The 20,518-nt window shown below is 35.1% G+C and overlaps 1 protein-coding gene across 1 annotated transcript in view; it reads left to right on the top strand.

Annotated features, from left to right (window-relative positions):
* Positions 1-20,518, top strand: part of grid1b (glutamate receptor, ionotropic, delta 1b) — a 741,339-nt gene that overhangs the window by 538,538 nt on the left and 182,283 nt on the right.

Below are 20,518 nucleotides of genomic sequence, written 5' to 3' on the forward strand. Positions count from 1 at the left end.
AATCAAGTCATAGCACAGCAATATCAAGCCACAACACAACAAAAAGCCACAAAACAATGAATTCAAGCCACAACACAACGAAAAGCCACAAAACAATGAATTCAAGCCACAACAAAAAAGCCACAACATAACGAACACTACACAACGAAAAAGCTACAACTCAACGTAAATGCTCCCAACCACTAGAGGGCACTCGGAGCACACTACTGGTCCACCTCTTCCCCTTCAATGTGGTCATTATTTGAGGAGACAGCAATTTGTAGTAGGCTGCATCCGAAACCTGCAAAATGCTGCCTTCGGAGGACACATTTCAAGGCAGGAAGGCATCAAGCCACGTCCAAATCTATTGTTTGCTTCACTTCCTGTCTCCTGAGATACCTTCATCTGATCGATTTTTGAAGGCAGCACACGTGTCCTTTGTTGCATTTGATATCCCACAATCCTGTGCTTTTCATTCAGTGACAGTTTAGCTGGGAAAAAAAGATGGCGTCTAGAAGTTGCAGGTCAGTTTGTGTGTAAATGTACGTTTTTTTACCAACATTTTCCACTTCTGATATCATTTCTAGCGAGAAATCACTACTGTAGTAATTAAATATGTGTTTAGTTATAACCAGAGCTTTCTCTATTTAGCTGTAGATCATTAAACTGTTACACTGCCTCAGAAGTCTGTCCGAAATTAGTTCCGTGAGGTGCTTCATGCACAAAACGCTGCCTGCAGAGTCATTGTCTGATGAGGCAGCGAGGCAATGAGTCAGCTGCCTAGGTTTTCGGACGCAGCCATAGTGTGTGTGAAACATACTAGACGTTATTGAGTACATGCACAACGCAGCACAAAAATGAGTGTACAGCCAATGGGCTGTCTGAATTCTCACTCGTTTTAATTCACTCCTTCAAGTGAACTGGGAAGAGTGAACTGGGAGTATTAATGGACAAACATAGGGAATGGTGATTGAGAGCTTTGGGGGGCTATTTCAGATTCAGCTACTGTCTTTATGAATTAGTCATTGGATAATTGACTATTACCCGATTCATTTAAAAAGGTGATATATTCCTCAAGGAACCATCACTGTGTGTGTTGTGCCTAGAATGTAAGTCACTTAATGTTAACTAGTTTATTAAACTGTTAGATAAAATAACATCACATTTGCAACAATGCTAATATTTGGGGAAAACAGCATTCTTGCTCATGTGATATAGTATTTATATTAGTTTTGGTGCCATTTTTTTTTTTTTTTTTGGTGGTTTTTGGTGCCCAAGACCCTGATAATTTTGACCCTTTTTCTAATAATCTGATATCTGAATCTACTTTGTGATAAAGAGGATCTGCAAGCATAGAAAAATCAGCATTGAACAAAAGCTCCCACGTTTCGAGTGATGAAAGGATTCAGACTAACTTAAACACCTTTCATTGGCCATTGCGTTCGAGAAATCAACATATATGCTGATGCTTTGATGTTCTCCAGAGTGTAAACACAAATATGCACATGGCTGTTTCCCAATTTTTTAAAGTTGATATTTTTTTGGATTATTCAAGTACTGCTTGATGAAGGACTGCAATATCATCCTCAAGAAAGATCATTAAAGGGCCAAGCATCAACCCCTGTGGTAGAGCACCTGAGAAGGAATGTCAAACAGATACGCAAGGAACCTGCTCTCACCTCACATCACATGCCGGCTCAAGGACACTTTACATGCGGATTGTGTTCGGTGTAAATCAGCTATCCTCTATTCCTGCCTGCCACTTCATCAGGATTTGTATATTCCCAGTGATAAAAATGTCACTCGTAATGGAAAGTGATGCCCTTTACTGGCTGAATTGAGCGGATTTCGTGTACGGAATGCTTTTTTTTTTTTTTGGTGGTGGTGGTGGTGGTGGGGGTGTATTTCTGTATTTATGTCTCATAGAGTAGAGCATCAAGGGAGATGAGATGACAGGGGGACAGAAGGAGAAAGTGTGATGGTGACTTGCACAAAAAAAGGAGGAAGTCAAAACAGCTCATGTATGCAAAAATAGTACAGAGAAGAGGGTTGTTAAGGTTCTGAAGCATAATCCCACAGGACATTACATTATACAGTGTATGCTTGCACATGTTTACACATGCATTGTGTGTAAATGGACTAAATTAATTTTAAAATGGTTGGCAAGTTTTGCTTTATGTCTACACTGTTGATCTTCTGATCCTTATTAGGTATTTGTTTTCAATAATATGATTGGCATAAAGGGCAAAATAGCACATTTGGCAATGGAGTACATTGCCAATTGCGTTGACATCCATTTCACCTGTGTCACTGCTGAAACAATGATGTTCTACAATGAATGGTTGCTATGTCAGCAAAATTTGGATGCTGGGAGAATTGGACAGGAAAAGCATGTGAAAGCAATGAACGTCATACATGGGCAGGCTTTGTGAAGCTGGTTGGACTTATTGAAGATGACGTGTGTTCCTGCAGCGATAAAAATGTAATGAGTCCGTCATTTTCTTCATGTTCCTTATGTCCTGAGATCTGTTCACATAAATGTTGAGGTCCTTGTGGAACAGCCCGCTGCGTTATATTAGCTGCTCTTTGTTCTTTCTTTGTTGTTAACAAAATTGACCATATTTAGGTGTGTGTGTGTGTGTGTGTGTGTGTGTGTGTGTGTGTGTGTGTGTGTGTGTGTGTGTACTTGTTTATAATATATTATAATATAAACCTGAGATTATCTTCATTGTGGGGACAAGCCAGCGCAATGTAATCCCAATTAATGGATTAATAAACATACTAAATTAAGTTTTTTTTTTTTGTTGTTGTTTTTTAATGCAAATGTAAATGCAAAATATTTCCTGTGATGGGTATGATTAGGGGCAGGGTCAGTGTAGGGGAATAGAATCTACAGTTTGTACAGTGTAAAATCCATTATGCCTAAGGAAAGTCCTCACAATTTTTTATGTGTGTGTTCAGTCAATTAAAAATGGTTATTCCTGAGTAATATAGAAATTATATCATATTATGTACAGTTTTAAGTAAATGAAATAAGAAATACTTTATTTTATAAAAATGATTAACATTTTGCAGATTTTGCAAGGGGTATGTAAACTTTTGAGCTGTACATGGTGTTATACTGTACGTGTTATACATAATTATATTTGTTGAAGCAAATTAACCTTAGTACACATAACATTGTAACAGTTCTATGTTCAATTCCAATCACACATTACCAGAAAGTCAGTGTTCAAACTTTTTTTTTCCTATTATTTATCTGCCCTATAGTGTCTTTGTGTTAGAAACTGTAAGTCATAGATCGCAAACTTGGTAGGATGGTCTCAGAAAAAAAAGAAAAGAAAAAGAAAGCATTGTAGAGAAAATAAATTGGTTGGTCATCATCCACTTTCATAGACCTATATCTACTGGACGAAAAAGTACGGCTGTGACTGGAAACTCGACACCAAGGTAGTCAAACAGATTTGGGAAATATTTTATGAAAAAGAGGTGGACCTCTTAGCTTCACAGGAGACATCGAAATGTCCCCTCTGCTTCTTTCTGAATCACCCAACCCACCTGGGTTGGAATGCCATGGCCCATGCGTGGCCCAGAATGTGTCTTTATTAATTCCCACCGATCTCTCTGATCTTGGGAGCGTCTTATTGATAGCACCTTGTTGGCCGACCACCGTTTGGTTCTCGGAGATAATATCCCTCCTCAATGACTTGCCTTGGGCGATCAGGAGGGACCTTCTTTCTCAGGCACAGGGGACAATATTTTATCCCCAGTGAGATCTTTGATACCTTCACGTATAACCAACTAATTGATGCTGGACATCCATTTCATGTAGTACAGATTTTTGAGTGCCAGGGCTTCCTCCACTAGAAGAATTTAACCCTGAAAGGGTGTGTCTTTGAAAGGCCGTGCAGAAGCAGTTCAATGCCAGATTGTTTCAGTCCTGGAATTTCTGCAGGAAAAGTGTCGACCGGTAGCCTGACAAGCCAGACCCACATCAAGATGTTTGGTCTGGAAACTCACCATAGACAGGGCTCAATCCGAGGGGCGGATAAACGGTTGTCTTTCAAACTCCCTCTGCACGCGATAGGATAGCGCTACAACCAACCAGAGCAACAAAGGTGAAACAGAGCTTGTTGATAGATTAAACATTCGCTGTATCCGGTCGGCAAAACTCCCAACACATCTTCCCTTTTTAAGAATGACTTCAGTGCTGTTCTTTGTTCTTTTCTCAGAGAAAAGCTTAACTCCAAGTCTTCCAGAGTCGTGGTCAAAGCTGATTCGAAAGACCGCCGTTCGCCAGTTTCTGTGTTTACTAGAAGCACGCAAACGCAACTCGGCCGTCGTCATTATGGCCCCGCCCCCACCGACTCTATACGCGATGTGATTGGCCTGGCAAGAGTTAGGGGAATACAGCTCAGAAGGGTATTGAGAGTTGCTAGACGAAACTCGCGGGCAGAGATTAAATTTGCTGCCGCTAGGGTGCGTCTAGATTTCTAGGCTAGTTGACAGGCACATGTCCCGGTACTCTCAGTGTATTTGTGGCCACCGTATCTACTTGCCACACCCTGAATGACAGGGCTCCAGTGAGACACTCTCTGAACGGCTGCTTCATTTGTGGAGCTAGGTGGCTGAGGGCTCCGGTCAGAGTGAAGGTGGGCTGGTTGAGGGCTAGTCGAAAACCCCTTCTGAGACACTAAAGTTTTGCAACCGCCATGAAAACAAAAACCAGAGTTTGAAAACAGAGTTTTCGTTTCAAAACGCTCTTCGTCCACACTAATGTTTTCCAAATGTTTCTCATCCACAATGAAACATCAGTAAACTCCAGTAAAGTGTTTTTGAGGCAGGGGAATTTTTAACAGACTTTTGACTCATTTCCTCCACTGATCATATTATTGAAATAATCTTCCTATTAATGCAGTGATGCAACAATAAATCAAAGTTATCTGATTTCAGTAGTTCATATACTATAGCAAGTGTCAAAATGATTGATGGTGACCTTTGACCTACCACGCCCCCTTCGTTCCCCTCCCCCCACGGACCACCCAGGTTGTTCCCCTCCCCCACCGACCACCCACGTTGTCGTCACCTTTGACCTTATGTATACTCTGGGGGTGCAATATGACCTTTGAGGTTAAATGTTTGAAATTCCGGTGATGACTTCTGACCTGTGATTGTTTTCGGTAGTGATCAAATGAAAGACTGATGGTTTTGAACTTTGACTCGGCAATATGAGCTGTGATTTCAGGGAGGTCCAGACCACGTGAGGTGCTTTTGCATTCCATGGCAAGTGACAAAGATTGTATAGGCCAATATGCCTTGTCTCTCTTTCTGACACACACACACACACACACACACACACACACACACACACACACACACACGAAATTGGTTTTATAAAGGGAAATGCATTTCTATTTTAAATGTAATGGAAACAAAATATATATTATTTATAATACCATTTATTTTTCTAAAATATAAAACAACTTTCAGAGAGTGGACAAAAGTGGTACTTTTACATTGATGTACATTAAATGATTGTATTACAAAGAAAAAATACAGGTTTTAAAGTTGAAAATCATTCTCTCCCTCTCACTGACCAAGACACCAACACTCACACCCAGGGAGGTGTCAGCCACAGCAGACGGGGGAGGTAGCATTCTATGGACAAGACAAAGTCTAAGACTTTTGCCAGAAATGCTTGTTTCAGTCAAATCATTATATGGCCACAGTCTATGTAAGGCTTTAACTTTCAAATTCAACATATTTTCATAACAGTTTAAATATGTTCTTTTAAAATGAAACGTTTTAAATAAATTCATATTTTTAATCTAACAGTTGTAATCATTTAGATGATTACATTCATTATGCATACAGACACCTGTATAAAGAAATACAACCCTTTATAAATGGTTTTATAAAGCTTAAACCTAGTCTATCGATTACACCGTTTGTTCCATTTTTACTTTAACATTTATACAAAACTTTCAAGCAAGATTTTAAATACATCTTTATATATGGTTTTAGATCAAATATCTTTGACAACAACATTGCTTTAGTCTAGGAAATCATCACACTCAATAGCAATGATAAACCCATCACTAAAATTCACTGAAACATTGTGAATCAAATATTGATTCTATATACATTTTGTGTACAAAAGTGATACTTTTACATACATGTATATTGAATGAATATATATTACAAAGAAAATACAGTTTAAAGTTGAAAATCATTCTCTCTCGTAGTGTTAAAAACGCTGGTGAAATTGGAGCAAACTCTGGGGCACTTCCACATGTTTGGTTTCCTACATGTTTTATGGAGGCTTTCCATGGACATGATGACTTTTGTACTGTAACTGTGCATCCCAGACATCTAAACACTGGGCATTTTTGACATTTTCAAAAATGTAATAATAAATGATTTCATGTCATTTATAAGCTGTTTTGTACATGGGTCAAATTTTATCAGGGGAATACCTGCACACGCACACACACACACGCACACACACACGCACGCACGCACGCACGCACACACACACACACACACACACACACATACGGTAATTGGTTCTAAAAAAGGAACTTATCTCTATTTTAAATGAATTGTTTATAAATAAAATTAAATACACAATGAATAATAACAAATATGTTACTACAATTATTTGAACACTTTATAGTTCTAGTTTTAGCTAAATATAAAAATAAAAATACCTTACATTTTCAAAGAGTTGAAGAAGATAAAAAGCAAATAGTTTAAGTTGAAACCCCCTGAGATCCTCCAGGGTACTCCAGTATGAAATGAATGCTTCAGACCCTCTCTGGACGGGAGGGGTTACAGCTGAGACTCTGAGCATCATGTTAAGTTAGTCTGCCAATGCCTTTCCAGAGCCATTATTTTGTTCATACTCATTTTTTTTTTTCAAAGTATAATCTTCAAAGTTTAAATTACATCTAAATCAAATCTTAAAAGTTTGAATAAAGTCTTCTAAAGTAATCTTCTTAACCTTCCTATAAGACAACTGTGTAACATCTGATGCCACATTGTAGGAATGATTTCCTTAAATTCCACCTAAAGTATATTCTTACTAAAATCGTCTGTTCTAAAACTTTAGCTCGTTTAAAATTGTAAATCTTAGATCTTATTTTTACAAATATTCAAGTATGTCTTGATTAATAACCATTAACAATGGATGAACCCGTGCAATGAAACATGTTTGTCACAAATCTGTTGTTTAAAGATAAAAATAAAGTAGAAATATGTCATTTGTTTTAAATAGATTCCTATTATGAAGGAATTTGAACGACACACAGTCATTAATGGCAGCTTCAGGCTGTAGGTGATGTGGTGATTTGAAGACCAGATGTTTCTCTTTGGTCAATGGAAACTTGAGTAAAGTCCGTCTTGAGTAAATATTTGACTCTAGTGCTTTTGCAGGGTGTTAAAGACCCTACAAGGTTTGTTTTGTTGTTGTTTTTTGTTTTCAACCAGAATGATTCAAAAATGTGAGGTCTTCAGAAATCGTGACTTCTGGGGTCAATGGGTCTCCTGGGAATACTTATTTGACCTTAAAACCAAATATTTAGCTGGTGGCTTCTGACACAGTTATTCGGTACTTTTATAAATGTCATAGGTTCATGCTACTTTTATCAGCCTGATAAACCTGCAGTTAATACATTATGACTATCATGCTACCAAATACGTTTGACTCAATGATTTTAAGAAAAAGCGATGTTTTAAAAATACAACTAAACCAGATTATTTTCTCTTTCGACATTTTAGAAAATCAAGAATAAGATCTGTTACGAAAAAATATTTTCTCTGTGGTGTTGGAATAGGCGTAGGTATTTTTTAACTATCATATCAGGCATGTTACAATCATGCAGTACAAGGATTCAGATGAAGCTTCTTATCAAACAAAGAAAAAAATATTAATTTTTCACTTGTGAGTATGTTTCAACATGAGTTATACATTTGCACGCTAGTATCACACTTGCCGTTTTAATAGTCTTTACTATAATTGCCTTATGCATCCCAATCCAGCTAAGTTATCAGTTGTTTCAGCTGTTTATCACCAATGTCTTTTTACTTCGTTTTCCTTTATTATTATCGTCTCAATTAAATAGATATCGATTAAAGCTCATTGGCATTGCTTCTTCCCTATACAGATACAATCCAAACATGTTCTTTGTAGGAATTATGTGGGCACACAACTCTGCGTAAATTCAAGGAAGAAAGCAGTGACATTGGATAAGAAAAAGTGTTCACTTTATTGTTATATGCATTTTCCTCCCATTGCCTATTCTTAGTCGTATGATCAAGATTACTGTTTACACTTTATTCATCCATCTGTATATGTTTTTAGGTAAAGAGTCCTATCTGGTTGTTGTCAGTGCAAGTCTGTGCAAATCATTTTAAGCTTCTTTATTAAATGTAAGACCAAACTTATTTGATTTATTTTGAAAAACCTACATTTCAAACGATTTACCTCCAATGTTCCACAACCACAGGGAAAACACATTGTTTGTAGAACTCATGAAGCCTAGTCGTGGTGAATTTTTCTCACCAAGAACACAAAACTTTGTGCCGCTGTTTTTTCTACATTTTGACTATTTTTGTAAGTATCGTGTAATTTTAGAGGATTTACTAAAATATAATACCCAATGTTTGTAATTTTTACTACTCCAGATTGATCGTATTTAGTCAAATTTCAGATGACCATTTTGTTTGTTGGACTTTTGTTTGAGAACCATCAACATTAGGAATAAATGAAACTTAAGAAATGACATGACAGTCTTTCTATTTGAGACTGTTTGACTAAAGTAATATTTCTTTTAGTGTCACTACAGTTTCGGTCTCATCTGCGATGAGGAATCACATGAACCATCAACATGAAAAGTAAGTCTTGCTGTTCTAGACTTACAAACACACTTGGGGACACTAAAAATATGATCCAAGTTATTCAACTAAATATACAAACAAAATGTATTACTTAGGTCTTATTTAATTCTATAAACTATAATACTGATCTGCCAACATTGACGCTATATGATAAATTAAAATAAGCTGATAACATCACTGTTTTCTCCAGAACGATTGTACAGCCAAATCAGATTTTGTTGCAAAATTGTCCTGTTTGACACTGTGGAGCTGCTTTGACACAATCGTGATTGTAAAAGCGCGATATAAATTAAGGTGATTGATTGATTGATTGATTGATTGATTGATTGATTGATTGATTGATTGATTGATTGATTGATTGATTGATTGATTGATTGATTGATTGATTGATTGGTTGGTTGATTGATTGATTGATTGTTCTGCAGCTGAACCATATACGCCTGTTACATTCATTAAAGTTTGCTCTTGTTAAACCAAGTTACACTCCTGTCATTTGAACATTAGCCTTATACTTAGCATATTATCTAGGCAAAAAAATCAAGAAGTACATTTACGAAAGTACCATTTTATAATCAATTCAGGAAAAAACATTCACAAGCAACTGTGAAAATTTGTCAATTTTGGATTTGTAAATAATGATTTTTACTACTCCACTGGATAGTCAACAAATTCAGATGATTTCAAATGTGTGACCAAACTCTTCTTTTTGACAAACCAACATTTAACGAATCGTTTCTTTCAACAGCCCACCTGACATTAAAGATTGTGACATGTTGTCAACTATCATCAACAACTGAGCCTGACGTACTACACATTGGTTGTAGTAAACAAGATGTACTAAAATTCTGTCCGATTTGTTAGTGGGATTGTACCACATCAACATAACCTGCTCCTTGTTTTAGGTTATAGGTACATTCAAGCATAATCTTTATGCAACAATTAGTACACGTGTACAATTTACAACAAATATTTACCACGGATAACATTTAGCTATAATGAAATCATAATACAGAAATCCTTTCTTCTGATCTATTGTAAAAGTTTGTAAAGTAGATTTTTTCTCTGCCAGTTTTATATGTTGTTTCTTTGTACAGTTTTTAGATGAAGACTCTTTGAGCACAGTCAAACAGAAATATGATGATCGCAAGCCTCATAATGCGTCAACATGAAAAGCGAGTCTTGATGTTTTTTCTGACATTTACACTTATTGCACTTAAATCATGTCCATCTATTACACTGTTACAACATGTTGCATTTGATAATGCGTCTCTAAATGCATTTCTGATAAAAAATAAACAATTTTAGTAGTTATTTTAAGTGAGTAGTTGGTTGATTCAGGCCGTTTTATTTTCCCCCGTGCCAGTCTTTTAGGCATCTGCCTTTTCGTTTGAATCCATGAAACAATGTGTCGTCATGTTTGTCTCAATAATTTGTTCTACATTTAGGAAACGGTTTTTGTCCTTCATCACCATCTCTTAATTTATGTTTTTTTTTTTTTTAACAATTTTAAATATTTGTTCAACTTAAATATTAGTCATTAACAAAGCTTTCAGGCAGGATATCTTATTATGATACTGGTACACGTCCTTGGTAGTCGGGTATCTGTAAAAACAGTAAATGAGCGACGTGATTAGATCGTTGTCCGTTAATAAAACATTACATCGTCATTAGGACAAACTCAGTTTGTTTTCATACTGTCAAACAGATGTAGCCATGCAAAACTTTATGGTAATGAACAGGCTAAATAAACACAAATGATCATTCTAACTCTTTCAAACACCAGACTGATCCCAGGTTAGTAAACCTCAAATCGCACAATAGTTATCTTGACTTTAACGGCGCTACTGTTTTTGTTCTTGTGCACACATGCGCCGTAAAAAATTTCATCGCGGTAGACTGACCAAACCAATTTTATGCTTGATTTTGTTAAAAGTGTTTCACCATGGTTACAATTTTTTTTTAAACATCACCATTCTTTTTCGTCTGTAATTTTAATTATGTGGATGTTTGTTTTTCTTTTGTTTTTCCCCCTTTCCACTTTGTCTGAACACCAAGCGAACGCTATGTGCTCACGACATCTCTTTGTTCGCATACAGCATTTGGTTGATTTAATAAAACAATGCATTATACCACATTATTCACTTGAATAATTTACAATCTATATTATCCTATTTTATACTACCATAATTATGTTTTTGGAGGGGGAAAGAATGCGCCTCAAGGTTCTTTTAAACATTTTATTTTGGGTAGTAATACTATTTTTAACTAGCTCAGACACAACAATAAAACAACATCAGGTTAAGTGATTCAGCCTTTTATTTCATCAATATGTTGTTAAATATACATTGAAGTATTGAAAAAAAAAGATAAAATGACATAGCATCCATAAAGCAAAACAATAAATATGCCATTACAGGTGGTCCAACCAGAAAAGAAAATCTCTGCACGCTATCATGTTTTGGTCTAGTATGTAGTTGACCATCATTTCAACTATTTCATCAATGACAGTTTTCTCATTTTTTAACACCAGTGACATACATACATCTGATACATATGTACACATACAGAGTATTTCTTTTACTCCTAGCTCGTCGCTACAATCACACATCACATCGAAAACTTTTCTGAGGAATACACAGAGAGGCTCTTTAGTATTATGACACACACGAGTCATATCAGGCCATGAATTTGTCAGATCTCTTATGTTGTCCATTTTATGTTTGAGATTTTTTACACGTTTAGTGTACCTTGAGCAGTCATTATCCGGTTCACATAAGGCCTCGATAATCTTATGCATCAATCCGACCATCTGGCCTCTGTAAAGGTCTTTAAACATTGAATCTATGAAGTTCTTTTGACTGCATACAGCCCCCATATTATTGGGGTCTTGGTTACAGTCCAAAAGCTTTTGTGCAGCCATTTCAGAAATCCACTGTGTTGTAGACGCCCTCTTCAGAATTCAACTTTGTGCACGGTATAAACTTTGTTCCCTATTTGATGCTGAAAGATTTTAATAGTTCCTGGAATCTCCTCTGATTGAGTCTTCTGTCCACAATTGTCCAGGCCTTGCACTTCAATGCTCTCAAGTTTGGGTTTTGGGTCTGATTCCTCAAACTGTAAAATCGAAGAAGAACAGTATTCATCAGGCTCAGACAAACAGGAATGTTGACTTTGTAGGTCAGTAGATTGTATTCCTTCAACTTTTGACATTGCAGTAGCTCAACCGCTCGCACCGATGCAGTCGTCCAACCTGATATGAGAGTTGCTCTAGATCCCTTCGGTTAGGTACCCAGGTTTGTTGCCATAACTGAGCTCTGCGCAGAGTTTATCAAGACGACCGATTGGGGACCGCCCCCACCCCCTGCTGTGTGGGTGTATGGGATACTCTTCAGAAAGTAATAAAATCAAGGCAAAGCATGTTTATTTATATAGCACATTTCATACACAATGTTAATTCAAAGTGCTTTACATAGAAATCAATTAAAATAATGATAACATATGCATAAGAAATAACAATACCGTGTGTAAGAATTAATATATATATATATATATATATATATATATATATATAAAATGATGATAGTAGATTCTCTAAAGTCAGGGTACCCCTATCTGAGGTGGAGCAAGTTCGCAATGTCTCCTGGACCTTACGTTCAAGGACGGGCTCCTGTAGGGGATATGACCTATGCCTGCAGGGCTTCCTCTTTCTTGAGTCCGCTTCTTTACACGGTCTGCTACCATTTTACCCATGCCTTTAGCACGTTGCGACGCTGTCAGCGACGACTTGTACCATTAACCCTTAGAATAATTATGCCTCACTCTTCACAAGTGGAATGAAGTTAAGCACACTGCTCTCCTTTTCCAATCTCTAAATAACTAATACTCACAATGAACCAGAAGCTACATGAATACGTCTGCATACGTCAACACTATTATTTTACATACATATTATTTATTATTATTTAATATATATATTATCACTCAATCCAGTTGGTGACTTTTTCATTAAAGATTACGAGATCAAAAACAAAAATACTGGTGAATTGTTCATAATGAAAAGAATTTGTTCTTAAGTTCCATAATATATAGAGAGTAGATTTGATTTTATTGTAATTCTTGATAATAAAATGATTTAAAGGTAACTTCTATACTTAAGATAATGTTAAGATGTTTAGATAAAGTTGATGTCAATATCTTATGTATGATTAAAACACAATGTATTGCACAAAACACATTAATAATAATTTTTCTAAACATACAAACAATATTCTACCATCAAAATAATGGCGGTAACATACAGATTCTAATTTTCAGATGCAGTTCGTATTAAACAAAATAATGATAATGTCTAGTAAGATGAAAACAGAAGGGCTCATTACGATATTACGGAAATAGAGTTAGTTTTTGCTATGTTCCTATTCAAAACATATTGAGGCATATCACCACGACTTAAAATTAATTAAACTCAACTCTACTGTTTTGGGGCCCCTTTATAAGCTTTGACATGCTCTGAAATTTGCGCTTTTTTAAGTTGTTTATAACACATTAATGGCTTTTTAGAAATATATTGGACATGCGTCTATTCAGAATAACTTGCGAGCAGCAGCCTTTTTTGGGCCCAACTTGCCAAAATTGGGGTGACAGGCAAAAGGTTAAATACCAAATTCAGTAGGTAGGGCCTGTAGCTTTGAGGTGACTAAAGATAATGTGACGCCTTCAATAGTCATAAAAACATGAGATTAATCATGTCACAGTTTTTAGTATTCTTAATGGTAAAACGTGTAAAATAAAATGTTTAAAAGAACCTTGAGGCGCTTTCTTTTTCCCCCTCCAAAAACATAATTATGGTAGTATAAAATAGGATAATATACATTGTAAATTATTCAAGTGAATAATGTGGTATAATGCATTGTTTTATTAAATCAACCAAATGCTGTATGCGAACAAAGAGATGTCGTGAGCACATAGCGTTCGCTTGGTGTTCAGACAAAGTGGAAAGGGGGAAAAACAAAAGAAAAACAAACATCCACATAATTAAAATTACAGACGAAAAAGAATGGTGATGTTTAAAAAAAAATTGTAACCATGGTGAAACACTTTTAACAAAATCAAGCATAAAATTGGTTTGGTCAGTCTACCGCGATGAAATTTTTTACGGCGCATGTGTGCACAAGAACAAAAACAGTAGCGCCGTTAAAGTCAAGATAACTATTGTGCGATTTGAGGTTTACTAACCTGGGATCAGTCTGGTGTTTGAAAGAGTTAGAATGATCATTTGTGTTTATTTAGCCTGTTCATTACCATAAAGTTTTGCATGGCTACATCTGTTTGACAGTATGAAAACAAACTGAGTTTGTCCTAATGACGATGTAATGTTTTATTAACGGACAACGATCTAATCACGTCGCTCATTTACTGTTTTTACAGATACCCGACTACCAAGGACGTGTACCAGTATCATAATAAGATATCCTGCCTGAAAGCTTTGTTAATGACTAATATTTAAGTTGAACAAATATTTAAAATTGTTAAAAAAAAAAAAAACATAAATTAAGAGATGGTGATGAAGGACAAAAACCGTTTCCTAAATGTAGAACAAATTATTGAGACAAACATGACGACACATTGTTTCATGGATTCAAACGAAAAGGCAGATGCCTAAAAGACTGGCACGGGGGAAAATAAAACGGCCTGAATCAACCAACTACTCACTTAAAATAACTACTAAAATTGTTTATTTTTTATCAGAAATGCATTTAGAGACGCATTATCAAATGCAACATGTTGTAACAGTGTAATAGATGGACATGATTTAAGTGCAATAAGTGTAAATGTCAGAAAAAACATCAAGACTCGCTTTTCATGTTGACGCATTATGAGGCTTGCGATCATCATATTTCTGTTTGACTGTGCTCAAAGAGTCTTCATCTAAAAACTGTACAAAGAAACAACATATAAAACTGGCAGAGAAAAAATCTACTTTACAAACTTTTACAATAGATCAGAAGAAAGGATTTCTGTATTATGATTTCATTATAGCTAAATGTTATCCGTGGTAAATATTTGTTGTAAATTGTACACGTGTACTAATTGTTGCATAAAGATTATGCTTGAATGTACCTATAACCTAAAACAAGGAGCAGGTTATGTTGATGTGGTACAATCCCACTAACAAATCGGACAGAATTTTAGTACATCTTGTTTACTACAACCAATGTGTAGTACGTCAGGCTCAGTTGTTGATGATAGTTGACAACATGTCACAATCTTTAATGTCAGGTGGGCTGTTGAAAGAAACGATTCGTTAAATGTTGGTTTGTCAAAAAGAAGAGTTTGGTCACACATTTGAAATCATCTGAATTTGTTGACTATCCAGTGGAGTAGTAAAAATCATTATTTACAAATCCAAAATTGACAAATTTTCACAGTTGCTTGTGAATGTTTTTTCCTGAATTGATTATAAAATGGTACTTTCGTAAATGTACTTCTTGATTTTTTTGCCTAGATAATATGCTAAGTATAAGGCTAATGTTCAAATGACAGGAGTGTAACTTGGTTTAACAAGAGCAAACTTTAATGAATGTAACAGGCGTATATGGTTCAGCTGCAGAACAATCAATCAATCAATCAACCAACCAATCAATCAATCAATCAATCAATCAATCAATCAATCAATCAATCAATCAATCAATCAATCAATCAATCAATCAATCAATCAATCACCTTAATTTATATCGCGCTTTTACAATCACGATTGTGTCAAAGCAGCTCCACAGTGTCAAACAGGACAATTTTGCAACAAAATCTGATTTGGCTGTACAATCGTTCTGGAGAAAACAGTGATGTTATCAGCTTATTTTAATTTATCATATAGCGTCAATGTTGGCAGATCAGTATTATAGTTTATAGAATTAAATAAGACCTAAGTAATACATTTTGTTTGTATATTTAGTTGAATAACTTGGATCATATTTTTAGTGTCCCCAAGTGTGTTTGTAAGTCTAGAACAGCAAGACTTACTTTTCATGTTGATGGTTCATGTGATTCCTCATCGCAGATGAGACCGAAACTGTAGTGACACTAAAAGAAATATTACTTTAGTCAAACAGTCTCAAATAGAAAGACTGTCATGTCATTTCTTAAGTTTCATTTATTCCTAATGTTGATGGTTCTCAAACAAAAGTCCAACAAACAAAATGGTCATCTGAAATTTGACTAAATACGATCAATCTGGAGTAGTAAAAATTACAAACATTGGGTATTTTATTTTAGTAAATCCTCTAAAATTACACGATACTTACAAAAATAGTCAAAATGTAGAAAAAACAGCGGCACAAAGTTTTGTGTTCTTGGTGAGAAAAATTCACCACGACTAGGCTTCATGAGTTCTACAAACAATGTGTTTTCCCTGTGGTTGTGGAACATTGGAGGTAAATCGTTTGAAATGTAGGTTTTTCAAAATAAATCAAATAAGTTTGGTCTTACATTTAATAAAGAAGCTTAAAATGATTTGCACAGACTTGCACTGACAACAACCAGATAGGACTCTTTACCTAAAAACATATACAGATGGATGAATAAAGTGTAAACAGTAATCTTGATCATACGACTAAGAATAGGCAATGGGAGGAAAATGCATATAACAATAAAGTGAACACTTTTTCTTATCCAATGTCACTGCTTTCTTCCTTGAATTTACGCAGAGTTGTGTGCCCACATAATTCCTACAAAGAACATGTTTGGATTGTATCTGTATAGGGAAGAAGCAATGCCAATGAGCTTTAATCGATATCTATTTAATTGAGACGATAATAATAAAGGAAAACGAAGTAAAAAGACATTGGTGATAAACAGCTGAAACAACTGATAACTTAGCTGGATTGGGATGCATAAGGCAATTATAGTAAAGACTATTAAAACGGCAAGTGTGATACTAGCGTGCAAATGTATAACTCATGTTGAAACATACTCACAAGTGAAAAATTAATATTTTTTTCTTTGTTTGATAAGAAGCTTCATCTGAATCCTTGTACTGCATGATTGTAACATGCCTGATATGATAGTTAAAAAATACCTACGCCTATTCCAACACCACAGAGAAAATATTTTTTCGTAACAGATCTTATTCTTGATTTTCTAAAATGTCGAAAGAGAAAATAATCTGGTTTAGTTGTATTTTTAAAACATCGCTTTTTCTTAAAATCATTGAGTCAAACGTATTTGGTAGCATGATAGTCATAATGTATTAACTGCAGGTTTATCAGGCTGATAAAAGTAGCATGAACCTATGACATTTATAAAAGTACCGAATAACTGTGTCAGAAGCCACCAGCTAAATATTTGGTTTTAAGGTCAAATAAGTATTCCCAGGAGACCCATTGACCCCAGAAGTCACGATTTCTGAAGACCTCACATTTTTGAATCATTCTGGTTGAAAACAAAAAACAACAACAAAACAAACCTTGTAGGGTCTTTAACACCCTGCAAAAGCACTAGAGTCAAATATTTACTCAAGACGGACTTTACTCAAGTTTCCATTGACCAAAGAGAAACATCTGGTCTTCAAATCACCACATCACCTACAGCCTGAAGCTGCCATTAATGACTGTGTGTCGTTCAAATTCCTTCATAATAGGAATCTATTTAAAACAAATGACATATTTCTACTTTATTTTTATCTTTAAACAACAGATTTGTGACAAACATGTTTCATTGCACGGGTTCATCCATTGTTAATGGTTATTAATCAAGACATACTTGAATATTTGTAAAAATAAGATCTAAGATTTACAATTTTAAACGAGCTAAAGTTTTAGAACAGACGATTTTAGTAAGAATATACTTTAGGTGGAATTTAAGGAAATCATTCCTACAATGTGGCATCAGATGTTACACAGTTGTCTTATAGGAAGGTTAAGAAGATTACTTTAGAAGACTTTATTCAAACTTTTAAGATTTGATTTAGATGTAATTTAAACTTTGAAGATTATACTTTGAAAAAAAAAAATGAGTATGAACAAAATAATGGCTCTGGAAAGGCATTGGCAGACTAACTTAACATGATGCTCAGAGTCTCAGCTGTAACCCCTCCCGTCCAGAGAGGGTCTGAAGCATTCATTTCATACTGGAGTACCCTGGAGGATCTCAGGGGGTTTCAACTTAAACTATTTGCTTTTTATCTTCTTCAACTCTTTGAAAATGTAAGGTATTTTTATTTTTATATTTAGCTAAAACTAGAACTATAAAGTGTTCAAATAATTGTAGTAACATATTTGTTATTATTCATTGTGTATTTAATTTTATTTATAAACAATTCATTTAAAATAGAGATAAGTTCCTTTTTTAGAACCAATTACCGTATGTGTGTGTGTGTGTGTGTGTGCGTGCGTGCGTGCGTGCGTGTGTGTGTGCGTGTGTGTGTGTGCGTGTGCAGGTATTCCCCTGATAAAATTTGACCCATGTACAAAACAGCTTATAAATGACATGAAATCATTTATTATTACATTTTTGAAAATGTCAAAAATGCCCAGTGTTTAGATGTCTGGGATGCACAGTTACAGTACAAAAGTCATCATGTCCATGGAAAGCCTCCATAAAACATGTAGGAAACCAAACATGTGGAAGTGCCCCAGAGTTTGCTCCAATTTCACCAGCGTTTTTAACACTACGAGAGAGAATGATTTTCAACTTTAAACTGTATTTTCTTTGTAATATATATTCATTCAATATACATGTATGTAAAAGTATCACTTTTGTACACAAAATGTATATAGAATCAATATTTGATTCACAATGTTTCAGTGAATTTTAGTGATGGGTTTATCATTGCTATTGAGTGTGATGATTTCCTAGACTAAAGCAATGTTGTTGTCAAAGATATTTGATCTAAAACCATATATAAAGATGTATTTAAAATCTTGCTTGAAAGTTTTGTATAAATGTTAAAGTAAAAATGGAACAAACGGTGTAATCGATAGACTAGGTTTAAGCTTTATAAAACCATTTATAAAGGGTTGTATTTCTTTATACAGGTGTCTGTATGCATAATGAATGTAATCATCTAAATGATTACAACTGTTAGATTAAAAATATGAATTTATTTAAAACGTTTCATTTTAAAAGAACATATTTAAACTGTTATGAAAATATGTTGAATTTGAAAGTTAAAGCCTTACATAGACTGTGGCCATATAATGATTTGACTGAAACAAGCATTTCTGGCAAAAGTCTTAGACTTTGTCTTGTCCATAGAATGCTACCTCCCCCGTCTGCTGTGGCTGACACCTCCCTGGGTGTGAGTGTTGGTGTCTTGGTCAGTGAGAGGGAGAGAATGATTTTCAACTTTAAAACCTGTATTTTTTCTTTGTAATACAATCATTTAATGTACATCAATGTAAAAGTACCACTTTTGTCCACTCTCTAAAAGTTGTTTTATATTTTAGAAAAATAAATGGTATTATAAATAATATATATTTTGTTTCCATTACATTTAAAATAGAAATGCATTTCCCTTTATAAAACCAATTTCGTGTGTGTGTGTGTGTGTGTGTGTGTGTGTGTGTGTGTGTGTGTCAGAAAGAGAGACAAGGCATATTGGCCTATACAATCTTTGTCACTTGCCATGGAATGCAAAAGCACCTCACGTGGTCTGGACCTCCCTGAAATCACAGCTCATATTGCCGAGTCAAAGTTCAAAACCATCAGTCTTTCATTTGATCACTACCGAAAACAATCACAGGTCAGAAGTCATCACCGGAATTTCAAACATTTAACCTCAAAGGTCATATTGCACCCCCAGAGTATACATAAGGTCAAAGGTGACGACAACGTGGGTGGTCGGTGGGGGAGGGGAACAACCTGGGTGGTCCGTGGGGGGAGGGGAACGAAGGGGGCGTGGTAGGTCAAAGGTCACCATCAATCATTTTGACACTTGCTATAGTATATGAACTACTGATTTCAAAGGAAGGGAATATATGCTATATATATAAATAATAGCTATATAATATAACTATATTTCATGTCAAATAATGATATTTTTAAAATGTTTTGCTAAGATATATAGCATACACTTTTATTTGGGTTGATATAATCCCCCTATAGCTGTGACAATAGTTGTTGACCATGTGTGAGTCACTCACATACATTCAGCATGCAAAACACAACAATGGAAACAAGGATTTTTTAAATTTTTAATTTGTATTATTAATAAGACAATTGTATTTGTTGTCATTATTGGGGTTATACTGACAAAAGACAAATAGTAAAATAAAGCCAAAGATACTCAAATGAAGCAATTAATTTATTCATGCTGCTATGCACTCTGGGAGTACACTTCCTAAGATCACAGATAGAATCAAGTTGACAAAACTTAAACGGTTTAAGTAAGAACAGCTTAATGGAATTAAGTTATTCTTACTTAATTAAATTAAGGCAACGATTCTGCACAATTGAATTAAGTAAACTGAACAAATTAGTTTTCACGGTGTAAAAGCTCATAAAAGCTCACTGAGAGGATACAGACATCATACAGTTATCACACAATTCTTCTGACAGGATCATTTTATTTAGCAAAATATCTCACCATTCACTTAAAGGACAACTCCGGTGAGAAATGAACCTAGGGGTATTTAACAGATGGTTA

Source organism: Pseudorasbora parva, chromosome 21 (genome assembly GCF_024679245.1).
Source record: "Pseudorasbora parva isolate DD20220531a chromosome 21, ASM2467924v1, whole genome shotgun sequence".
NCBI classification, from domain to species: Eukaryota; Metazoa; Chordata; class Actinopteri; order Cypriniformes; family Gobionidae; genus Pseudorasbora; species Pseudorasbora parva.